This window comes from Marmota flaviventris, chromosome 3 (assembly GCF_047511675.1).
Source record: "Marmota flaviventris isolate mMarFla1 chromosome 3, mMarFla1.hap1, whole genome shotgun sequence".
NCBI lineage: Eukaryota > Metazoa > Chordata > Mammalia > Rodentia > Sciuridae > Marmota > Marmota flaviventris.
Genome location: NC_092500.1, coordinates 96,860,516 through 96,870,843, shown reverse-complemented (window position 1 = coordinate 96,870,843; position 10,328 = coordinate 96,860,516).

The window sequence follows — 10,328 nt, the reverse complement described above, 5'->3', positions numbered from 1 at the left end:
TAGGTATATCCCCAACTCACAAGATGTGGGTTTTTTTTTTTAATATTTATTTTTTAGTTGTACACATACCTTTATTTTGTTTGTTTATTTTTATGTGGTACTAAGGATGGAACCCAGGGCCTTGCATGTGCTAGGCGAGCACTCCACCACTGAGTCACAACCCCAGCCCAAGATGTGTTTTTTAAAAACAACCTTTACCTCTAGAGAGGGATGCTGGGAAACAACTTTAGGAAAAAAGATTATTTTTACATGTCAGCTTCTAAAATGGCCCCCACGTTCCATGCCTCCTGGTACTCATGCCCTTGTATAATTCCCTTTTCTTCAGTATAGGCAGGACCTATAACTTGCTTCTGATCCAGAACACAGTACCTGTGATGGGATGTCACTTCCATGACATAAGATAGTAACTTCTGCCTTGCTAGCAGACTCTCTTCAATGGCCTTAAAAAGCAAATTGCCATTTTGGACAGACCTCTATGCTAGGACCCGAAGGCAACCTCCAGTCAGGATCAGAGGCCACCAGTCCAACAGCCCCAGATGAACTGAGTTCTAACAATAAAACAGGCCTGCAAGCAGATCCAACCTCAACTGAGTCTTCAGGTGAGTCCTGTACCCTGACTGGTACCCTGATTGCAGCCTTATGAAGTATCCAATGCAGCTATGCCTGTGTCCAGATTGCTGACCCACAGAAACTATGAGTGTGTGCTGTTTTAAGCTGCTAAATTTTGGGATGATTTGTTATCTAACAATAACATACAGCTGTTTCATTTTTCCTTAAATATATCCTTCATGTTTAATTAAGAATAAATTAGGGGCTGGGGCTGTAGCTCAGTGGCAGAGCACTTGCCTGGCATGTATGAGGCACTGGGTTTGATCCTTAGCAACACATGAAAATAAACAAATGCATTCTGGACTGGGGTTGTGGCTTGAGGGTAGAGTACTCGCCTACCAGGCATGAGGCGCTGAGTTCGATCCTCAGCACCACATAAAAAAATGAATAAACAAAATAAAAGTATTGTGTCCATCTATATCTAAAAAATATTAAAAAAATAAATAAACTACAAAAAAAATTTAAAGAATAAATTAGTTAAAAACACCTTCCAGCAGGGCACGGTGATGTAATCCCCAGCAACTCTGGAGACCGAAACAGGAGGATAGTAAGTTAGAAGCCAGCCTCAGCAATTTAGCAAGCTCTAAGCATTAAGTGAGACCCTATCTGAAAGTAAAAATTAAAAAGGACTGGGGATGTAGCTCAGTGGTAAAGCACCTCTGGGTTCAGTCCCCAGGACTGGAAAAAAAAAAACCCACCCCAAAACCTCCCCCCAAAAAACAAAAGCAATACTGACTTAATTTCCTTTCTTTCAGATTCCATATTCACAAACAACCTTCAAGTTATCCTTCTAGGCTCCCAGTTGTTCCTAAACTGTTAAGAGGATGCCTTGAATAAGTCATCTAAGCATTCTGGTCATTGGAAATGAATATACTCCTTTTTAAATAAATACAGTGGTCTTATGGTCAATACTTGAGTCACCTATCAAGACAATTGAGAGAAGTGCATCCAGCCCTGGCATAGTGGATCAGCTCTGGACATGTGAGGGCAGTTTGGGATGATTCCATTAAGCTCCTTGTTAGTATCTCAGGCCTGGTAATGAATTCTACCCATTCTTCCTGGCAACCCCAGTTACCAGGGTCAGGATTTCCCTTTCACCTGTAACAGCTTTTATAGACCAACAACAAAAACAACTGAAACAGGTGCTATTACAGAGCTCTACCTTGTCAAATTCAATCAAGTTTTAACGTGTGGGCTTGTTTAGTTGAGTGTTTCTTCAAAGCACAAAACCAACAATTTTCTTCAGTATAAGTAGTATTTTCCCCTTTGTACCCAAACAATAGGCTCATATAGTTTAAAAAACAAAAACAAAAAACAAGCTGGGTATGGTGGTGCACGCCTCTAATCCCAGCAGCTCAGGAGGCTGAGACAGGAGGATCCTGAAGCAACTCCATGAGACCCTGTACCTAAATAAAATACAAAATAGTGCTGGGGATGTGGCTCAGTAGTTGAGTGCCCCTGAGTTCAATTCCAGTTGCCAAAACAAAAAGACTATTATGCTAGTTCTAATTTTTTTAAATCAAAATAAAAGTTCTTTAAATTTTGTGTTCAAGAGTTTAAGCATTTGACTTTTTCATTCTTTCTTCCCTTTTCCACTCCAGATACAGATAGCCTTTTTTAGCACCTTGACTTTGATATCACTGGATTTTACTTAGGCTTCTAGATATAGCATAATTCACTTGGTTTAACTGAAAATATACAATTGTCCCATATTTTTCCTTCAACAACAGCCTGCAGTTAATTATGATCAAGAGAAAACTTGTCATATTTCACAGCTTTTTCATATTCCACTAGATTGCATAGTAGAATTATGAGTCAATTAAGTTTTCCCCATTTGTACTCTCTTGTGTATGTGGAAATCCCAACATAAGAGTGCTGATTAAAGTCTTAATTCTTATGTATTCTGTGCACCCTGACTTTTTAAACCATTCCTTATTTAAGAAATATTTCAAGGGGAAAAGCTCTAGAAGTAGACCTACCTATCTCCCTTCCACACAAGCTCCTACCCTCATTTTTTCCTTCCACCTCAAATCTTCAGAATCTTGGCCAAACTGAAAAAGCAGCTAAAGAAAGAAAGCAAGGCTACAATGTGAGGCTGGTGTTAAAAACCTGTTCCTACGAGAGTTAGCATATGTCATTGCAGTGCTAACTCAAAAGATGCAAAAATTCATTGGGTTGGCAATGACTAAGTTAAAACAGTGCCAATAGGTAACCCTTATTGATAGCTAAATCCCAAAATTTCCATAAAGGAGTTTTAATGTCTTATATCTAACTGTTTTGGGCAAAGGGCTAGATCTACCTTATCAACTGTCTGCCTGCTGAAAACCAAATTATGTTTTCAAACCTCCAGACCTGCCTCATTATCCTGAAACCAGATACTGATACACTAATCATGACAGAGCCCAGCAATCGCTGGTCATTCTTCCTCAGAACTAAAATCACATTCTTCAAATTATAAATGAATCCAAATTAAGTAATGGTAATGTGTAACTCAATTAGAGTTGATAGAAAGTTGGTAAGAGTATAATTTTAAAGCAGCTTCTTTTGAGAGAATATACAGAGTTCTTAAAGTGTGCAGTTGACCACAAGTCCAGAATGGGAGCCAGGCACTGTGGCACATGCTGTAATTCCAGCCTTTTGGGAGGCTGAAGCAGGAGCATTACAAGTTAAAAGCCAGCCTTAGCAACTTAGGGAAGTCCTGAGCAACTTAGTGAGACCCTGTCTCAAAATTTAAAAAAAGAAAAAAATAAATGGCTAGGGATGTGACTCAGTGATAAAGTGCCTCTCTGGGTTCAATCCCCAGTACCAAAAAAAAAAAAGTTCAGAATGGTCTGGACTGTAGGGACTGGGGAGTGAAAATATTTAAAAGGGTCTGAATAAGTAGGCCCAAAATGAATTCATTCTAAAATAAATTCAACTTCCTACTTACTAGCAGCATGAATATTTACTTGTAGGAAAACTCTAGATTACACTGCTATGAAAAAAGTCCATTAATTCTTTGAATCAAATGATAAAAGCAGGAGAGAGAGGCCCTGCTAAGTGTGGGTGGTACTACTGCCAGTTTGGTGGTCGGATTGGGCTTTTCAAAAATGATCACATTTGCAAAATGAGTTTAACACAATATTTTGACTAGTGATTTCATGTCTGTAAAGGGTATTAATTGTTTGGGAATTTTCTCCAATGTTTAGAAGCTTTGTGTTTTGAACACATTGATTGATTAGTTAGTCTACAGCTGCTCCTGGGTGCTCAGCAATTTTCACTGTCTTGTTGCTATGAGACAAGGACGTCTCTGAATTCGCTAATGTGACAGGCATCAAGAAGAGCTACTGGGCTCTGCCGACTAGCCACAGTGCCATCAAGCGGTCATTTAGCAAAACTGCTAGAGGAAATCGGTTTGTTTCCACTGTTCTCTAAACTCGTCTCTTTTCCAGATGAATTAGCAGATTAAGTGAACAGTGCAGAATTGTGTATTTTTTTTATATATTCTACATACAATGAAGAATATTTTTCTGCAATAAATGAATCATGCCACAGTAAACAAAATGGCAAAGTTGAAAGCATGATAAATTGGATGGTCAAAGACATTGGTCTTGAGATCCTCTTCTGAATGACAATGAGTTTGGTTTAGGTCTTTCAGTGTCTCTTCTGCTCTAAAAGTCTTTATTTCTTTGTTTCTCTTACATATGGTTCTTAGGGAGCAGCATAACCTCAAAGTTCATCCTGGTCAAGGATATCCAACAAATTTTGGTTATGTGACTTCAAAGTGAGTTTGAGCAAATGGCAGCAAGGAGGGACTGTTCCCACAAGGAGGGGATTAATTGCTAAATTTATCTAGCAAATGACTCAGCTCCCCATGTGCTCGATGGAAATAGACCTGGTAAATTTGCCCTTCCTAAGCAAGAAGTCTGGCCCAAAACTTGTGATGGAAGACTCACAGGGAAGCTTATCTGTGTAGGATAGCAGATTGGTGGGATTAATGGTTTCACTGAGGATTAGAAGAAAGCAGTATTAGAATTCCACCTCATTCTTTCTGCCTCCCTAATGGTTATGGGATCCCAGAGCCAGGTGGGAGCACTATTCTGCTCTGCATCCTGCTTTCTATGGTCACCCACCATGGATGCCTATTTGGGGCCTATGTGACTGGATGCACAGTGCACCTCATTGTGTACCTGGTAAGACTGGGGTCATTTTCTTATTCTCTCCAATTGACTGTATCTTTGTGGCTTAATTCTAATTCTTTTCAAATAAATGTGAGGTGTGGTGAATGTTGTTCTTTTGTCACTGAAACTTAAGCAAATTGTCAGTCAGTGCATTATATCCAGTTTCCTTCAACCTCAGGATCAAGTAAAATGCCAGAAATCCTGAATAGTAAACTAAACAAAAAAATACACTTTATTACATTCTTAGAGAACATAGCTGAATTTCATAAGACTTTGAGGCTTGCTTATGACTTTATTAACACTTTTGTCATTTGGGGGGGATTTGAAAAAACAACTCTACAACAGCAGTATCAGGCTGTCTCACTGAATTTCTACCTATTGGGTATCTCACAGAATACTGAAGACAGAATGGAGTTTCAAAATCACTTAGAATAGCCCAGTCATGTGGTGCACATTTGTAATCCCAGTGACTCAGGAAGCTGATGTGGAGGATTGCAAGTTCAAAGTGGGCCTCAGCAACTTAGAGAAACTCTGTCTCAAAAAAAAAAAAAAAAATTAAAAATCCGGGGGTGTAACTAAGTGGTAGAACACTCCTGGGTTCCATTCCCATTACCACCTCCACACACAAACAAAATCATCTAATATAACTCTTTAGTTTAAACCCAGACCTAAAGATTAGTAAAAATAAAATTGAAACAAATTACACTTTTTATAATATAACTTTAAAAAATAACATTCCGTTAAAAAAGACAAAAACCAAAATCTATTGCAGGGGTCTTTTCTACTTTTTAACAAGTCCAAATGAGATAAATATATCTGGTTCATTTTGTTATTTAGAGTACCATTTGCCAACAAAGAATTTGAAGTGGAGGAAAAGGGAGAAAGAAAAAAAATACATATACTATATTTTGAATTTGTTGGTTGAAGGAAGCATCTCAACTTAAAATTTTCAACTCTATAGATGTTTTATAGATCCAATGTTTTGTTGTTATTCTTTGCCCAAAATACCAAACCTAGTTTTGTGTTATTTCCTGGTGTCTATGAAGTGGGAATGGACAGCTTCCCTCTCTGTCTTGACACTAAGCAGGCCAAGTTCAAGAACCAAACCACAGGCAAGGGAAAAGTGAGGGCCAGCTCATTAAATTCTGTCTATACTTTTAAGAATAGCCAGATTTTTTAGACCTTACAATTTCAGCATAGTGGTCAGGAGAGCCATCAACAGTAGACTTGGGGTGGCCATTTTTATTTTCTAAGAAGACATCTGAAATGTCAAGGAAAGAGCCACAGACTTGCAGTCAGAGAATCGGAGTCTGACTGCCAGCCCTGTCACATTCCAATTTGTGGAAGTCACATAATTTCAAGTGCAGTTTTCACAGCTATAAAACAGATGATAATGATGATAAACATGTCACAGAATTGTTGAGGATAAATTGAGACAACACCTGTAAAATTGCTGAACAACTGGAGTTATTATTTGCAGCTCCTGTAGAGTATGAAGGTGTATACTAGTCTTGACTGTAAGCCCTTTATTGTTTAATTTTTTAAAAAAAGTTCTGAATATGATAGTTCTAGATTTGAAATAATGGAGACCTGGGAACCAGAGGAAAAAATCCTAAGTTATCACAGGCAAAGAATAGTGTGAGTTTGGCTAGATATATTGTGGTCAGCTGGAGAGAGATGAAGGGAGGGAAGCTGTGGCTGGTAATGGCCTCGTGTCTGAGTTTCTGGGAGAAAGGGAAAGGGTGGATCCTACCTGGATGTCCTGGTAGACAGTACTAGGGCCAGGCAGTTGAAGGTTTCCCCTGGCATGCCTAACAGGGAACCTGCTCATTTGCTTGCGTATAATTTTAAAAAGGGAGGTAAAAGACCCAGAATAGCAAAAGCAATTCTAAGCAGGAAGTGTGAATCTGGAGGTATAGCGATACCAGAGTTCAAACTGTACTACAAAGCAATAGTAACAAAAACAGCGTGGTACTGGTACCAAAACAGGCAGGTGGACCAATGGTACAGAATAGAGGACACAGAAACCAATCCACAAAATTACAACTTTCTTATATTTGATAAAGGGGCTAAAAGCATGCAATGGAGGAAGGATAGCATCTTCAACAAATGGTGCTGGGAAAATTGGAAATCCATATGCAACAAAATGAAACTGAATCCCTTTCTCTCGCCATGCACAAAAGTTAACTCAAAATGGATCAAGGAGCTAGATATCAAATCAGAGACACTGAGTCTGATAGAAGAAAAAGTTGGCTACGATCTACATACTGTGGGGTCAGGCTCCAAATTCCTTAATAGGACGCCCATAGCCCAAGAGTTAATAACAAGAATAAATAAATGGGACTTACTTAAACTAAAAAGTTTTTTCTCAGCAAGAGAAACAATAAGAGAGGTAAATAGAGAGCCTACATCCTGGGAACAAATTTTTACCCCTCACACTTCAGATAGAGCCCTAATATCTAGAATATACAAAGAACTCAAAAAATTAAACAATAAGATAACAAATAACCCAATCAACAAATGGACCAAGGACCTGAACAGACACTTCACAGAGGAGGACATACAATCAATCAACAAGTACATGAAAAAATGCTCACCATCTCTAGCAGTCAGAGAAATGCAAATCAAAACCACCCTAAGATACCATCTCACTCCAGTAAGATTGGCAGCCATTATGAAGTCAAACAACAATAAGTGTTGGCGAGGATGTGGGGAAAAGGGTACACTTGTACACTGCTGGTGGGACTGCAAATTGGTAAGGCCAATTTGGAAAGCAGTATGGAGATACCTGGGAAAGCTGGGAATGGATCCACCATTTGACCCAGCTATCGCCCTCCTGGGACTATTCCCTAAGGATCTTAAAAGAGCGTACTATAGGGATACTGCTGCTGGGAGCCATTAGCCAAGTAGGTATGACAATTTCCTTGCCAGCGTACCCCATGTTGCTTAGTAAAAGGACTCGTGGAAATAGGACATTTTGCAGTGACATTGCATGTAGGTGACCTTGCTCAAGGACCAGGGCGGATCCGGGTTTAGGGTGCTCCCGGTTTAGGATAATCCAGGTTTAGGGCGTTCCAGGTTTAAGGTTATTCCTGCTGGGAATAGGGCGTATCCTGCTGCCTGAGTTCCCCTTGAGTTCTCACGGGATTCAGACAGTATTTTTTGGGAGACAGAAGCCCAGTGGGGGTGGATTTGGGCAGAGAACGTGGATTTCCCCAGAACGTGATTGTAGACGGCTGGTGTGAGTTCGGGAATAAAGAGTTGCTGTTTGAATCTACAAGCTGTGTGGTGGCTCGTGATTTTGTGCCCAGCCAGACTGCGGCATACTGCCACATCAATGATCATAGCGGCACAATTCACAATAGCTAGACTGTGGAACCAACCTAGATGCCCTTCAATAGATGAATGGATAAAAAAAATGTGGCATCTATAGACAATGGAGTACTACGCAGCAATAAAAAATGACAAAATCATAGAATTTGCAGGGAAATGGATGGCATTAGAGCAGATTATGCTAAGCGAAGCTAGCCAATCCTTAAAAAACAAATGCCAAATGTCTTCTTTGATATAAAGAGAGCAACTAAGAACAGAACAGGGAGGAAGAGCATGAGGAAAAGATTAACATTAAACAAAAACGAGTGGGGGGAGAGAAAGGGAGAGAGAAGGGAAAGCATATGGAAATGGTAGGAGACCCTCAATGTTACACAAAATTACATAGAAGAGGATGTGAGGGGAAAGGGGGGGGGAAACAAGGGACAGAATTGAACAATAGCAGATGAGGAGAGAGGGATGAGGGGAGGGGAGGGGAGGGGGGATAGTAGGGGAAAGGAAAGGTAGCAGAATACAACAGTCACTAATATGCCATTATGTAAAAATGTGAGTGTGTAACCGATGTGATTCTGCAATTTGTATTTGGGGTAAAAATGGGAGTTCATAACCCAATTGAGTCAAATGTATGAAAGATGATATATCATGAGCTTTGTAATGTTTTGAACAACCAATAAAAAAAAAAATAAATAAATAAAAAAAGGGAGGTAAATGTCCTAGAAATAGTCTAAATTCGACAAAGGTATGAGGAAAGAATCACATTGACTTTAAGTTTTCAAGGCTTTCATCAGCTACTTGGATTAAGGAAGGATGTAAAGGAGACAGAAATTTAGGCAACCCTATAAGCATTCTTCCCCTGAGAATCCTAATCACCTCGCTGCAGTACACCTTCCAGCAAGTTCCAATATATGGAGCACTTTTTTGTAGGGGATTTAGCCAGTGATTACTTGGAAGAGGTAATGTGAAAATACATACAGTGTTAACTCTTTCTAAATGCTGCACAGTAGAAGAAATGCAAGTAGCTCAAATGAATGTCATGGAGGGTTTCATAGAATATAAGCCAATAGTTATAAATATTCAGTAGGAAGAAGAAAAAAATGAACAAACAGGATGAAGTGGAATCATTAACCAAAGAGTGTGTATGATTTATGCTTTTTTTGGACCTAATAATAATAAAAAATAGGTAAGAATTTTTTATACACCTAATATAGTAAAAGGACAGCTGACTATCATTTGAAGTTGAGTACTTTTCCTAAAACATAAAGCAACTAGACAGATACTTCTCAGAAGAAGATATACAAATGATCAACAAATATATGAAAAAATGTTGTTCAACATCTTTAGTTATTAGAGAAATGCAAATCAAAACTACTCTTAAGATTTCATCTCACAACAGAATAGAAATAGAAAGAAATAGAAACAACAATAAGTGTTGGCAAGGATGTGGGGGGAAAAGTACACTCATACATTGCTGGTGGGACTGCAAATTGGTGCAACCACTTTGGAAAACAGTATGGAGATTCCTTAGAAAACTTAGAATGGAACCACCATTTGACCCAGCTATCCCATTCCTCAGGCTATATCCAAAGGACTTAAAATCAGCATACTATAGTAATGCAGCCACATCAGTGTTTATAGTAGTATAATTCACAATAGCTAAATTGTGGAACCAACCTTCAGTAGACAAATGGATAAAGAAACTGGTATATATACACAATGGAATATTACTCAACATTAAAAGAGAATAAAATTATGGCATTGGCAGGTAAATGGATAGGGTTAGAAAATATCATGCTAAGTGAAGTAAGCCAATCCCAAAAATCCAAAGGCCAAATGTTCTTTCTGATAAGTGGGTGCTGATCCATAAGGAAGGGCAGGCATGGAAAAATGGAGGAACTTTGATTGGGTAAAGAGGAGGGAGGAGGAGGTATGGGGGCAGGAAAGATGGTGGAATGAGATGGACATTATTACCCTAGGTACGTGTATGACTGCATATAAGGTGCGACATTACATCATGTACAATCAGAAATGAAAAGTTGTGCTGCAATTGTGTACAATGAATCAAAATGCATTCTGCCATCATATATACCTAATTACAATAAATAAATAATTTTTTAAAAAAGCAACTAGAATAAAAACCACAAGTATTACCAATAAATGGGTACATTTTACAAAATAACTCAGCTGAGTGAAAAAAATGTAAAAATTTTGTTTTTATAGTTAAAGCTTTTT